Raw genomic sequence first — 13,927 nt, forward strand, 5'->3', positions numbered from 1 at the left:
AAGTAACAAATGTTTCGTTCACTGTTTTGTTTTCTTTCATAAAAATATATTCTACTCCTTGTTCATAAACTTGGGTTTCAAGCATGTTAGTGGGATACCCATGCAAACAGAGGGTAGAACTTGACCCCATGGTTCATCTTTTCCACTTTGTGGCCCGTAACAGTATAATCATATAAAATAGTACTTGAGTGACTATAATCAGGGCAAGCTGTAATATACAGTGGTAGTTCCTTTCTCTCTGGTATTCATGTATACAGAACATTATTTATCACTAGTAAGTAAATTCCCTGTCATTCTGAAGCACAGTAATCATCATGGAGGCTGGAGAAGTTATTTCTGTAGGCAAAATCTCAGAGTTGCATTTCTGGCTTATCTGCTAATGTTCAACATTTCTGTCACTCAAATTCAAGAATGTCAAGTAAAGAACCTACCTCAGGAAGTCAGTACCGGGATCCCCTTAACCCTGAGTGTTCGCTTAGCGTTATCAAGGGAAAATCGATGCCAAGGATGGCAAATAGTTTCTCCTTGGTTTAACTCAGCGAAGTAGCAGCAGAACCAGGAACAGAATATGGGACTGCTGAGTGTGATCCGGTGCTCCCTTCTTCAGGTGATGCTGCGTTACTGGGGCTGGCACTCATCTTTGCCAGTGAATTGCAATAAACTGCTTCAACTTGAGTGTGTAACAATATTTTTCTTTGATTAAAAAATGCAAGTAGCACTAGAAAATTTTGAATAATGATCATCACTTTTTCTACAATGGCTTTAGGTGTATCAGTTGAGGATAGAAATCCCCAGAGGATCAGATCAAGGAAAATTTACCAGCATGTAGTACCAATACCATATTTTCCAAAACAAGGTTGAGAGTTAGGATTAACTTAGAGACTGGCAACTGGCTGAGGTTTTTGTTTTGTTGGGGAGAAGATTGGTGGTGATACATTACTATCATTTTTACTCCATGCTCTGGCTTCCTGAAACTTGCAACTAAACATTTACATTAAATTCACAAATCTTTGGTTAATTTATAACAACTAACTGTTGTTGTAGTACCAGAACTTTTTAACTAACAGACACACAAAGTACAGTGAAATTGTGGGCTTGGCTGAATCGGGGTTTTGCTACTAATTTCCTCATGCCAAAATTTCAATCTAAATGCAGAAAGCATGGAAATATTAGTTTTTAAAAGCTGCAATGTATTGTACTGAATGCATTCCAGCTGGAAAAAGGGTAGTGGACAGTGTGCTTGAAAGAAAGGATAAAAGACTTTTGGAGCACTTAAAGCATGCATTCAACTTCATGATCTTCATGCTTTTCACTGCTGAAAATATCTTATAAAAGATAATCTTGATCAGCAATGGTCCCACTGTGGATTTATTTAATTATGGTTAAAAGACTTCGCTGTGATAACTGCTTGAGGCTCCTAGGGAGTGTAACTTACACATATAGTCACACTTAAGCTTGTTTTATTGTTTAGTAAATCAAATATGAAGTCCAGCTCCTTCTAATTGTTTGCAGATGTATGACATTTTCCTTCCAGTCCAGCAGCACTAAGTATTTTATAACCAATCTGAAAGTGTGGAGACCTCTGTTTAAAACAATAACATGCTCTGAGGAGCTGTATTACTGACATCATACTCGAGTATGAGGGGCCTTCTGTTCTAATACAAGTGTCCACTCCCTTATTAAACATTGAAGAATGAGGGTATGATAGGCCAAATGCACTCATGTTGGTTTCTGTGCTTGGCATAAACATGCAGAAATGACACTAGTCCTGTTGGACTTCAGGAGGCTTCAGTAACGTGCTGAGCTTCATTGTTAGGTAGAGCATGATGCAGGGTGGCCAGATCCTATTTCTACTGAGAAACATTCAGAGGGGCACGTGATTCTCACACTTCTTAATCTACCAAAACACGGCCATGTGCCTGAGTTACAAAAGATACTTAATACCTTCTTAACTTTTGACCTGAAGAAAACAAATGATGATTATGATATTTATCAGTGGTGAGAGTTTTGTGTCTGCAATGCATGCTGTTACTTATTAGTGACCGTGTACCATGTGACTAGCACAGGTGGCAGGCTGATAGCAACATGCCGCATTGCAGAAGGTAACTTCATGGAAATGACTGCAGGATCTTATGATAGACATCATTTTTATAACTACTAGTCATCAGAAACATGTTCTTGTGTAACTGTGTTGATGTTAGAAGTGTGGTTAGCAAAAGCTTCCCGGGAAATTCTGAAGACACTTTATGTGAGCAGTAAGTGCCAGGAACCCCCAAAACTGATTAGAAGATGAGAGGAAGTTATTCTGAAGGAAGATCTCTTGTGCAGAAAGCGTACAGAGCGCTGAGTTTTGGGCTTCTACCTAAAACACTTTAGCTGTATCTTAAATTCTGAGTTTATGACCTTAACTGATCCCCCCCTCTCCCCACCTCTGTACAGTCAGTTCCCACTTCACTGTCACTTTACCTCTAACTCAAAGGGCTGCTGAACTGGTCACTAAGGTAGATTCCCACATGTGGCATCTGCCAGCACTTTCAGGAAGCCACTCAGATGTTCTGAGCTGTCATTCTGAAAGTATCACTCAAATGGGGAAGAGCAAAAAAAAATCAGAGTAAGAAATATTTTTAAGCAAAATACTGAGTTAGCTAATATTCAGAGACACTTTTTGCCTGATTAAAAAACCATAAAAAGCTGCACTCTGTACCTGCATACAAAAACAGAATTGTATTTCTACTGTGTTGTTAGGCTCTCTGTGATTGAGTCTGCTCCTATTGAAGTCAACTGAAAATCATCCAATTAATTCAATTTTGTCAAATCTAGTCTGCAAGAAACTACTAGCTTTTCCTAGAATGTTAAAGGCACTTGAATGAAAAAACGACCAAGCAAAGGTACCAAATAACCTGTAAACTTGAGAAGGGAAAAGTACTTTTTCTTTTTTTGCCTTCCTATCAAGCAATAAAGTAAGCAAACCTGTTTGCTGCTCAACTAGATTAGCTTCCTATGGTTCTCTAGTCTCCTTATAACCCTTTGTGCTCTTGTGACTGTAAAATACAGTGAGGGGAGATGTTGTAATAAATAATACTAATGCTTTTTTATATGGGAAAAGAAGAGGCACATTTTCCAGATCTGCCTAGACTTGATGGATGTTGGTTGCTTTTTTCCTTCTCTATGGGGACAAAAAGGAATTAACTTGTTTTCTGTGCTGTAGTTATTTTTACTCTGCAAAATCATTTTAGGGATCTCTTCATTGATAGGCTTAGGGGTTTTTTGCTTAATTTTCCACTGCTTTTCAAAGTAATTTACCATACTCAATCTAGGCTTTTACCTCAAGAAGTTAAGCAAGTGTAAATAAGTTAAGTAAGCCCAAATTCCTTTTTTTTTTCTTTAGGAGATAAGGACAAGGGGGAACAGTTTATGATGGTTTGTTTTCCATACAAAAATCATTATAATATATACATATGTATGTGTATCAGGGATGTGGAAATAGCATATGGACAAACTAAAACTTGGAGAGGTGCAGGTGCACTCAGCCTGGCCCTTTGCAGATCTGGTTCAGATTGGAGGGTCTGGGTGTGCCCCCAGCAGGGTGTTCTTCATTGACATTTTGGTTGGGGTGCAGACTGCACTTCTGAAATGCACCTCCTAACGAGCTCCACTTAACACGCTTTGATTTGCCTCACTGAGCGGTCTTGGAACATGCAAACCAGATCCCTTTCAGACAAAGTAAACCTGAAATGCACTGCAGGAGTGCCACTAATATGCCATAGCCACTAATGAGCATTCAGGCCCCGGGACCAGACCAGAGAGAACGCAGAGACCCTCAGAAATGCACGTACTGGGATATTGGAGCCTCTGCACCAACTTCTAATCTGCTCCTGTAGTTCCACGGTCTTTGATAATACAGACATAACCTAAAATACACCTATAATGGTTTCTTAGTCTGGCCCCAGAAACATTTTGGGGAGCCTTTTGAAATATATTGCCTGTAATTAGAAGAGTGCAGCATCCTGAGCTTTCTCACTTCTTGTATTTAAGGAGTAATGCTTTCAGGACTACTTTGGAAAGAGCCTGAGTTTTGTTCCAGAGTTGACCCTCTCAACAACACAAGACCAGTTTAGTTTACAGAACGGATGAGGAGAGAGGCTGTGGTAGGAAAAATAAGGTCTAGTTATTTGTTTTAGGATGCCATTAGTTCATCAAAGTGCTTACTCAGGCACAGTTCATACATACATATGTTTGCTGCGGTACTTCAGCAAGTGGAGAATACTTGTTGCCAGCAGTAGCCACCCTAAGAGGCTGACCTGGTTACACATTCCATTTGAACACTAATTACTTAAAAAAGGTATAGGAATTTTGCAGGTCTAAGTATCCACAGAAGGATACAAGCTGACATTTTCACAGTTTTTTGTGCTGAATGTTCGTAGACACCAATTAATTTCTTGTACATTTGGGTACATAACGCAGAGGTCATCTTTCATCAGCCCATCCTGAACCAATTGTTCAAGCCGTTAATCTGTGAAACTGCTGCATTTTGCTGCAGAGAACCCTTTCTGGAGCATCTCTTTAATAGCCTTGAGGGACCAGAGGGGAGGTCACAAAAAAAACCATCTTGTTTTGAGGGCCTGAGGGCCTGATTTGGGGCATTTTCAAAATTTGGCCACTCTGAATAATCTTCCCATCTGTGCTATTTGCACAGCTGTGAGTGTCATGTCAAGACCTTGGATAGATATTCTCTGTTCTGTCTGACCATTTTACTGTGAACATCCATCACAAGCATAAATACTAGCAGCTGCTTTACTTCCTTTAGTTAGTTGCTGCTTTTCCATTATTCTGACCCCTGCAGGAATATGCTCAGTATGTTGCAGCGAAAGATTCATACCATATGCTAATCACGCTCAGCGTCCTAAATTCAGGCAAGCTTCCGAAAGCTGTATTTACCTTAGCTTCCTGAATAGTGATTATGCAGGCAAACACTAAACTTCAAGTTTAAGTAAACTCATTAGCAGTTCTCATGGCTGCTTCTTCAAGAAAAATGGGATCATACAGTAGTCACATCGACTGTCATACTTTTGGGTTTGATTTGTTGATTGTAAAGCCTGTTTGCTTAGTAGCTCTGAGGAGGCTAATGTTTTGACAGACAAAACATAGCAAATGTATTCAAGAAGGCACATGGCCTGAAGAAAGTCCAAACCTCCAGCCATCTGTCCTCCTTCAGAATTTCACACTCTAAGCTGGAGGTCTTTTTCGTAATACGTTCAGGGATAACACCAGATAGCAAAGGGGAAGAATGCACTTATGTCTGATCCTGACTGGGCATCCCAGTGTACTTGGCACCCATTAAAAGGCACAGAGTATTTTTTCATCTCTTCAAAGAATTCCCTGTATCTGTGACAAGCACTCGGACACAAGCATCCTGAGTCAGTAAACCCTACAAGGAATGATAGCTGTCATGTTGCATTCAATAGCAACAGATAGCATAAAACATGATTTGTGGGGCGCGGGGTCTGGCTTTTGTTCCCTGTTTCAATACCTGCTGTCAATGAACTGTGGTCTACAGAGTTGCAGTGTTACAGGTTTCCCTAGCGGTAACAGCAGTGTGAGAGCATCCTGGAAGCTACTTTTAGCACCCTACTTGGATAATTTTATACCATTGCCACATTATGGATAGATTCTTTCTCCTATAGTTCCATGGCAGAATTACAGCAATGTTCTCGACGTGTTTGCTTTGAGTAGGTCTGCTGTTATTTCATTCCACGCTACTGCATTATAGTTCCTTAGCCTGCTGAGAAAGGTTGTGTCTTCCTCCTTTCTCCCAATTGTTTGCTCAAGGTAATTTTCTCTCAACCAACACTTTTTTTCTCTGTTTTCAAACCTGATTCCTGCTTCAGATTACTTAGTATATAATGGAAATGCTCATATCTGTGTTTTATTTTCATTTTTGAAGCTTGGGTTACCAATTGACTTTTTCTAACCCTAGAACATCTCTAAAGGATCTTAGCATTACAGACACACTTTAATTTAAAGTTCCAAGGCATTTATTGAGCACCTCCAATGATGGGATGCTACTTGAGCAAGCTGGAAAACTAGTTCAGCTGAAGTTCAGGCTGTTATTTTCTTTATTTTATTCTCTTTCCAAGTGATTTTCTGCATTTCTTTCTCATGCTGGCAAAGGAAGATGATAGCTACTGTTTGTATTTGCCTTTCTGTGAGTGCCAAGATGGTCCAAAAGGAAGAACAAAGCTTCCCGCAAATACAGAAGTGGTCTGTTTGATTCTTCACTGTATCACCTGGCGATGCCTATGTTCCTTTGCATATCCTTTACTAAGGAAAAATATGTGCTGCACTATAGCCAAGGCAGTCTCCACCATTACTTGAATTAATTCACTATGTTGTTTAGGTTTGCTATTTTCCCATTTTCCTATCATCAAGGACAATGTGTTATAGGACCATACTAGTGAGATATTTTTGGTCTGGTGGAAACCATAATGAGAGGGTAATTTTTGAGTTCACCTTACCAGGTTGTATCTTAAACATTGTGGATATTTTGTGGTATAGTCAACTATTGTTGTACAGCACTCTGTCATGGCAACCCCTTTGTCCTGTACGTGCATTAACCGAGTAAGAACTTTTACTTTTTGTTCATGTGTTTCATGTAAGTTGAGGTTGGCCATCTCCTTTCATTATACTTCAAGAATATTTATTCTCATTTTCCCACTGTGGTGCTTTTTGAGCTATTTTTTGTGGACTATCATCATTTATGCATGTTCTATAATGCTTTATACAAGATTTAAGCATCCTTTCGGCTGAAGGGTTCTCATCAAAGGGAGGTTTGCCACATACCTCTCATGAAGTTCAATTGCTTCTATCCACAAAATCAGAAGATCTAAACTTGGCTAGTAAGATCTCTTCTCTCTGTGTGTGACAAGAATATATGGAATAGGTAATCAGCCATACAAGGTTCATGGCTAAAAAGCATGATAATTTCAGAAAGATTATATATCTTTTTTCATCTCTAATATACTAAGGTTTTTTTCATAGAAAAACAATAGTTTTGGAGAGAAAGCTATTTGCCATAATTCAATATACAACAAAATTTAACCTGGAAGAACTTACTAAATGCACAAGAATCCTGCTTGTACCTTCTTTCATTTACATTTTAGCTTTACTAAAAATACAGGAGGGATTTGCAAATTACATAGCTATGAAGTAATTTAGCATACGTGTAGTTATTAGAAAATACCTTTTATGCTCATTAGCCTGTCTGTTTTATTTGTTGATCTGAAATCATGTTAAAAGTTGGTGCTGTTGTAAGTATAATAAAGAAATTATTAGGTTTTGTTATGTATAATTTTATGGTAAAACCTGTAGCTTTGAAGCTGGAAAAAGTTACTAAGAAAACATGTTACACACACTTCTGTAAGCTACAGTGCTAAGAAAAAGTTCTTGAGGCCCAGAAATGAATTAGACCTTTTCTGGCCTAATGTATCCCAAGCTCTTAATTAGGCATTTTTAGAACAAGATATTCAGTAGAGCCTTATCAGTTGATGTTACTGAATTCCTTAAATAAATAACCTAACTGAAAAATGCCCTGTAACTATTCTGCAGTTAGAAGGTGGGCGGTTGTTTGTTGCTTTTGGTTGGTTGTTTTTTTGGATTTCTGTTTTGTTGGTTTTTTACACAGCTTTCTTACTTTCATTTCTTACTGTCACCACACTAGTTTTCAGGAGGTGGGAAAAATAGTACTTGTCTGGTCAATGATAGTGGTGGTGACCATAGATGGCTAACCACAGAAATAGGTAAAATTCCTAAATAGGATGATAAACAATTCCGTGGATGAAGGTGTATCTCCCGGGAAGAGATGGTTACTTTGGGAAGCTCTGAATCTGTCTTTATTAATTCCTGATTTAAAAAAAAAAGTATGCGTTTGAGTGGACATACCTAGACATCGTTTAAGCCTATTCAAAACAGATCTCGAAAAGAGAAGACATGGCTGAGCTTTCTTTTACAAACTTTCTTTTAATCTGGAGTAAACTTCTATTCTAATGCGTGACCCAGTATGATATGATATAAGCAAATCTGACAGTGCACTTGAGCATGTTTAGTCCATGCCTGAACAGATGTTCAATGTAGTTTCCTGAGTACAAACAGAACTTGTTCAAGGATTTTTATATGCATATGCCTGCATGGGTGGGATTTCTGTTAACAGGTAACTGGTCATAATGTGTGCAATCAAACCTCAATAGATAGCGAAAGCAATGGAGGGTACGGTGATTTTGAAGTTTCAAGCCTGAATTGGCTCAGGAATGTTTTTTGTCCATTAACACCAGTTAAATCTTCAGCCTGAGTTTTCAAAGTAATTGGTCACTGTCTACCCATTAATCTTTTGTTTGAAAAAGATGGTCTTTATAAAGGAGAACTTCTGCCAGCTTTCTGCTGGCCTCTGAGTAACTAATAATCTCAACTACTTTGATAATATTGGCACCTAAATTCCACCACCAGCTGTTGCTTGCACCAAAAGAAAAACTTTGAGAAGTCAGATTGCTGTGTGGAACTGGGGTTTATATGAAGATTTAGAAGTTCGGTTTTCAATACTTAAAATTCACAAGAGTTAAAGAAATCAAGGGCAAAAAGATAAGGCATCTTATGGGATGAAAAAAATACCATGATGCAAAAAAAACCCCAGTAATATGGATAATCAATTACTGCATATTTCTCAGCATTAACAATTTAAAAAGTGATCCTTATCAATACTGTAACAGCTGCCTATTCTAACCGAAGTAGTTAGAATTAGAAAATGCAAGGACTTTTGACAGGTAACAATTTTCTGTATGGTTTTAAAGAGGTTGCCAATAAGCTGACATTTAATAACAGCCTTGCACAGAGGAAAGGAATAAAACATGGCAAAGTGAGCAGAAATTTAAGTGTGATTTTAGCTGACTCAACCTAGCTTATCAGAAAGATGGAAAAAGCAATTTCTTTCTTGTCTAGACTTACTCAGTGGAGAATTTTTGATATCTGGGCTGCAGTAGAAAAGAGCTGGAATTAAATACACATCTAGAAGCAAAAAAAAAAAACCCCAGTTCAGTATTTGGAGAAGGTTCATCTAGGTTGATAAAGATAGCATCATTTCAAGAAATAGATATTTGACAGGTGCCTTAAAAAAGTAGTTACCGAGTTCTACACCGAGTTTGAAAGTATTTTGTTTTGTACCTGCGTTAACAGATCTTACTTGTACTTCTATATCTTGTAGTATTTAAAGCACTTTCTCAGTAGATTACTTTGTTTTCAAGGGCCTTTCTTATCAGGAACAAGTTCTCCACATCGCCTTTAGATGATAAAGGTGAACCAGACAAAACAGTGTACTGCCTGTCACACTTCAGGCACATTAAAAGCAGTAATATTTCAATAGGCAGTGTTGTAGTTAGCACATAGTCACATCAGAAATAAGCAATGCTTTGGAGCAGCCACTGATCTGCCCCTGTAGGCTTTATTCCTCCCAGAAGCTTTTGGAGACTAAATCACAGAAGAGTGCAGAATCCAAAAGTCATTCCCGTTTCCCAGAGGTAAAGAAAAAACACATTCTTATCTGAAGTCATTCTGCTTGCGTTTACTCTGCACCTAGATATTTCTCAGTCTTATCTATCTTAATGTGAAGGATCAAGACAGATTTTCTTTCCAGCTCATTCTTTGTATGTTACTTGAGTAGAAAAGGAGTTCCGGATGGTTACAAGACCCTAAGTAAAGACGATATTGCCGATGCTTCTAGGCCTAGTATTTTTTACCTAATGCAGAGGACACTGTGCAAGCGGATAAAAAAATGACAGCCTTAAGTCAGCAACGTTGTACCAGTTGAGCATCTCTTGGGATGCTGGCCTTGCAGAAGCAGGAGAGCGTTACAGCTCAAATGAGCCTGAGTTGAAAGAGTTGTAACCATCCTCCTGATGTGGCTTGTGCACTGCAAAAGTTGGGTGCAGAAGAAAACCATCAGTTTTTCCCATCATAAACACTGTTTGACCATTACTTAAACATTCCAGAAAACATATTTGTAAGTTTTAATCTACTATTCAGCATGTAGCAAATGATTATTTTGGAGAGGGGGCTGCTTTTTTTGTGTGTTCCAAGATAAAGTATTCCTCAGTCAGAAGGCTCTATAAGCCTATAAAGGGAAAATTCTCCATTTCTAGAAGATATGAAAAGGTTGCTTTGTTATATATTTAAATCAAAATGTTCTCTCCATTATGATTTCACTGAATTTCAGTATTCACTGTGAAGAGAATCTCCTTCTTACTATGTATGCAGATTTATAAGGCTCCAGGCACCTTTGAAATAAATTGAAAGCACAGCCATGTAATAAAGCCAAAACCAGAAACTAGCCAAGGAGATCCACCCAGCAACACCCTCGAACACCCTCAGCCTCTTCCCCTAAGCACAGCTTTAGAGCACTAGCCTTGATCTTGTCTCCGCTTTCTCCACCCTCATGAAAGCTTCCTGGGGGATTCCCCAGCTAGCAGAGAAGCTGGAGCTATGCGAGTGGCTGTTCCTGATGCAGAAACAGTTCACTTGCTCGATTTTCTTACCTATCAAATAGCTCCTAAGGAGCGTGGCTGTTTGCAGTACTGCTCAGCCCATTTCAAGGGGAATTCTGCAAAATAAGAGCAGCTCACAGCAGGAGAAAGTGACAGTTTAGGGATGAGGAGAGATTTTAACAACGAAGAAAATGAGATAAGCGTGGCAAAACCATACAGAAATAATGACGGGGTTGGAGAAAGCAGACTTGCAACTGCTGTTTCCCACTTTGAAACACAGTAATTCAAAACTTTGTTTATGATGATGAAAGGTGGTCAGAAGACCCCAGAAAAGGAAACGCTTCCTGAACTCGCTGCTCTAGGATATGAGGGAGGCCAACAGTTTAAGAACAGTTTAAGTTAAGTGAGACCAGAAGTTAAAAAAGAACAACTTTTGAAAGAGATAACAAACCTAATGTATGTGTTTAAGGTAATCTTTAGTTATTAAAGGATGTCAGGATTATATTAATTGCTGGAAAGTTGATTGGCAATATCTGTACCCTTCTGAGGCATCTCATGCCCAATTTGAGAAAGTGTAGTGTGTTAAATTTTCCATCTTTCTGCATTTGGGGACTGCTATCTGTGGACTGAGCATAAAGCTCATTCCCCAGAGCTTTGATTAATCAGTCTGGTGGACATCAGATGTGCAGTATCGTAATGGAACCATTCCCTGCCCTACAAGCTGCAGAAGGTTGAGACTTTTAAGTGTCATTCTGTTGAAAATTAAAACCATCAAGATTCAAACAAATTTCTGTAATTCTGACAAAGTGATGTATAAATAATCTGCTCTGACTGTTAGCTGTCAAACACAATTTAAAACATTTCTATATTGAAAAGAAATCAGGTATTAATATCAGAACATTTTCATTACAGGACTCACAGTTTGTTATTGGGGGGAAAAGCATGCAACACTGAAATTCAGTGACATCATTTTATACTGCCACAGCTTTCAAGGGCCTTACTTAGGCTCCATTCTTCTGGACAACATATTCATGTAGAAGGAGTTCTGTCCTGCTCTGAACAGCATAGTGGTGCATGCACTTGTGTACCTTCACAAGCACGCCCTTTACACAACATAATTGCTGTGTTTAGTGTTGTATTTGGGACAAAAGCAGCAGCAGCAGCAGCAGCAGCTTATATCATTCTTTGCATCTGTCATGTCCAACCTAGCCAAAAACTGGCCTCAGCAAATTCTGGCTCGTAGATGCTGTGGGAGCCCCGGGGGCTCCATACGCATGCCTCATCTGTGACCAAACAGGGGCTAAGGAGCCATTTCACAGCGCCTTGTCCTCAGGGTGGAGTCACACTCCTACGACAGCTATGATCATTAAGCTGAAAGCAAAATATTAAAGAGACCAAAGGGACCAATTGGGATTTTCACAGTCTGAATGGCCACTCAGGGAGTTCAGCCAGAAAGAACGATCCTAAGTGTCTAAAAACATGAAAAATAGCAAAAAGGCGACACAAAACTGTTTTTTAATTTGGCCGTAACATCCCAAGTGGGACAGCTGTGGGATCTGCCTGGATCAGCTCAAGACAGTCTTTACAGAACACCGCAGAAGCTCACGCAACATGCCAACTAACACGCACTCCAACTTTATGGCATAAAGTTACAGAACTGTCTCTGTCACACAAATTCTGATTCAAGACAGCATTACTGTCCCGTTGGGATGCAATTGGGATGGGCTGAGTAGACAACAGCCCTTAAAAACTGGGATGATAATATGCAGGTTTTTCCATTCCTATCATTTGTCCTTAATTTGAAAAATCAAATGCTTATGTCCCATTGTTAACTATTCTTAGCACTAATTTCACAATTTAGTCCAGTGATGACCAAATGGCTTCCTTACAGGTTTTTTTTTTTTTCTCTCAGTTCACAGCTGTCCTGAATTTATTTAGTTTGGTGCTTAGGTTGCATAAAAAAAAGTTCTGTGACTCAGCCTCCATAAATGTTTTAATCAGAAACCTCACTTGACTCAACTACTGCCCGAAGAATGCTATATGTAGAAAGTCAGAGGAAAGAAAGGTAGTAGAGTTCTCCGTTCTGCTTACCAGCTTAGAGTACATTTACAGCATCATTGAATAATTCAGGTGAGAAGGGACCTCAGGAGGTCTCTAGTCCAACATCCTGCTCAAAGCAGGCTCAGCTCTGAGGTCAGACCAAGTTCATCAGACCCTCAGACCAGGGAGGTTTATCCAGTCAGGTCTTGAAAACCCCTGTGGATGGAGAGTGCACAGCCTTTCTGGGCAACCTGTTCCACTTCTTGACGGCCCTAATGGTGAAAAAGATTTTTGCTTATATCCAATCAGAACCCCTCCTTTCAATTCACCCTGGGTAGATAGAGACAGGCAAAAGACACGTGCTGAAGATGCAGACTTTCTCTTACACACACACCCCTGCATTTTTCATTTGTATTGGTCCCTCAGTTTTGCTTATCAGACTGTTTAGATCTATTTATTTCATTTGGCTGTAGCACAGAGAGGGTACCAGTCACCAGTGAAAGCTTCCTTCTGGAAGGCACTGTATGCACACGCGCAGCAAAAGCACTCACAGGAGAAAGCCTTCAATCTTCATACTTTTAAACATTTGGCTTGCATTCCTTCTTTACTCTATTTTCCTCAATAAAAATAAAAAACATACCTTCCTGGGTTTTACCTATCACTATTTGCTACTGTATTTTTCAAAACTAAAATTTTTATAAAACTGTGCTATATTTATGGGAAAGACTGGTTTGTTTTCTTACAAAGGGCGAAGGTGAGGAAGTGTATAAGGGAAAGTAACACAATTCTTGGGCAGCCCCGAGTAGCACAAACATTTTCATGGAAAGCAGACTAGCTAGCGAGAGGCTGAATGTCCTTCCCAGTCTCCTGTGGCCCAGCTCTTGCTGCAAGTGAATCTCTGCAGCTTTTTCAGTTTCAGATTGTTAAAAGAAAAAAAAAAATCTATATGTATCGCCAACCGGGGAAAAATGTAGTTTCACTGATCTGTGTCTGTGCTGCTTAGTGTGCAAAGCTCTGAATAAATGCAACAATTTTTTCATAGCTAGTGCCTAAACTTCTTAAAGTACTGAAAGTATATCAAGACCAATTTTAATGAACAAAAGCACTGCTTATACTTCGAGGTGTCATATTAAGAGACATTTAGTTGTGTTCCAGCATTTAAAGCACATGCTTGGATCCCAACAATTTCGCTGACATCTTTGCACGTGCCTAAATTTACACAATTACTTAATGCTGTCCTGAATAGGAATGCTGTCCTGAATTAGTCCTTCACCTTGTTGCTAGGATCTTTTATTTTAAAAACCCTCAGTAAAAACTTGCCAGAGCAAGCCTGCAATACCAAGCACAGGCCGAGCCTATTC

General features: G+C 39.1%; 1 protein-coding gene and 1 long non-coding RNA gene across 3 annotated transcripts in view; one reads left to right on the plus strand and one right to left on the minus strand.

Annotated features, from left to right (window-relative positions):
- LOC135312549 (uncharacterized) overlaps nucleotides 1-13,927 on the minus strand; it is a 184,111-nt gene that overhangs the window by 114,958 nt on the left and 55,226 nt on the right. Inside the window, exon 5 of the long non-coding RNA XR_010372130.1 lies at nucleotides 6,841-6,912. This is a non-coding gene — a long non-coding RNA (uncharacterized LOC135312549). The remainder of the gene's footprint in view (nucleotides 1-6,840; nucleotides 6,913-13,927) is intronic.
- The window catches only part of EFEMP1 (EGF containing fibulin extracellular matrix protein 1), a 49,595-nt gene that overhangs the window by 5,217 nt on the left and 30,451 nt on the right, over nucleotides 1-13,927 (plus strand). The gene's annotated exons all lie outside the window — the stretch shown is intronic.

This window comes from Phalacrocorax carbo, chromosome 3, assembly GCF_963921805.1.
Source record: "Phalacrocorax carbo chromosome 3, bPhaCar2.1, whole genome shotgun sequence".
Classification (NCBI taxonomy): domain Eukaryota; kingdom Metazoa; phylum Chordata; class Aves; order Suliformes; family Phalacrocoracidae; genus Phalacrocorax; species Phalacrocorax carbo.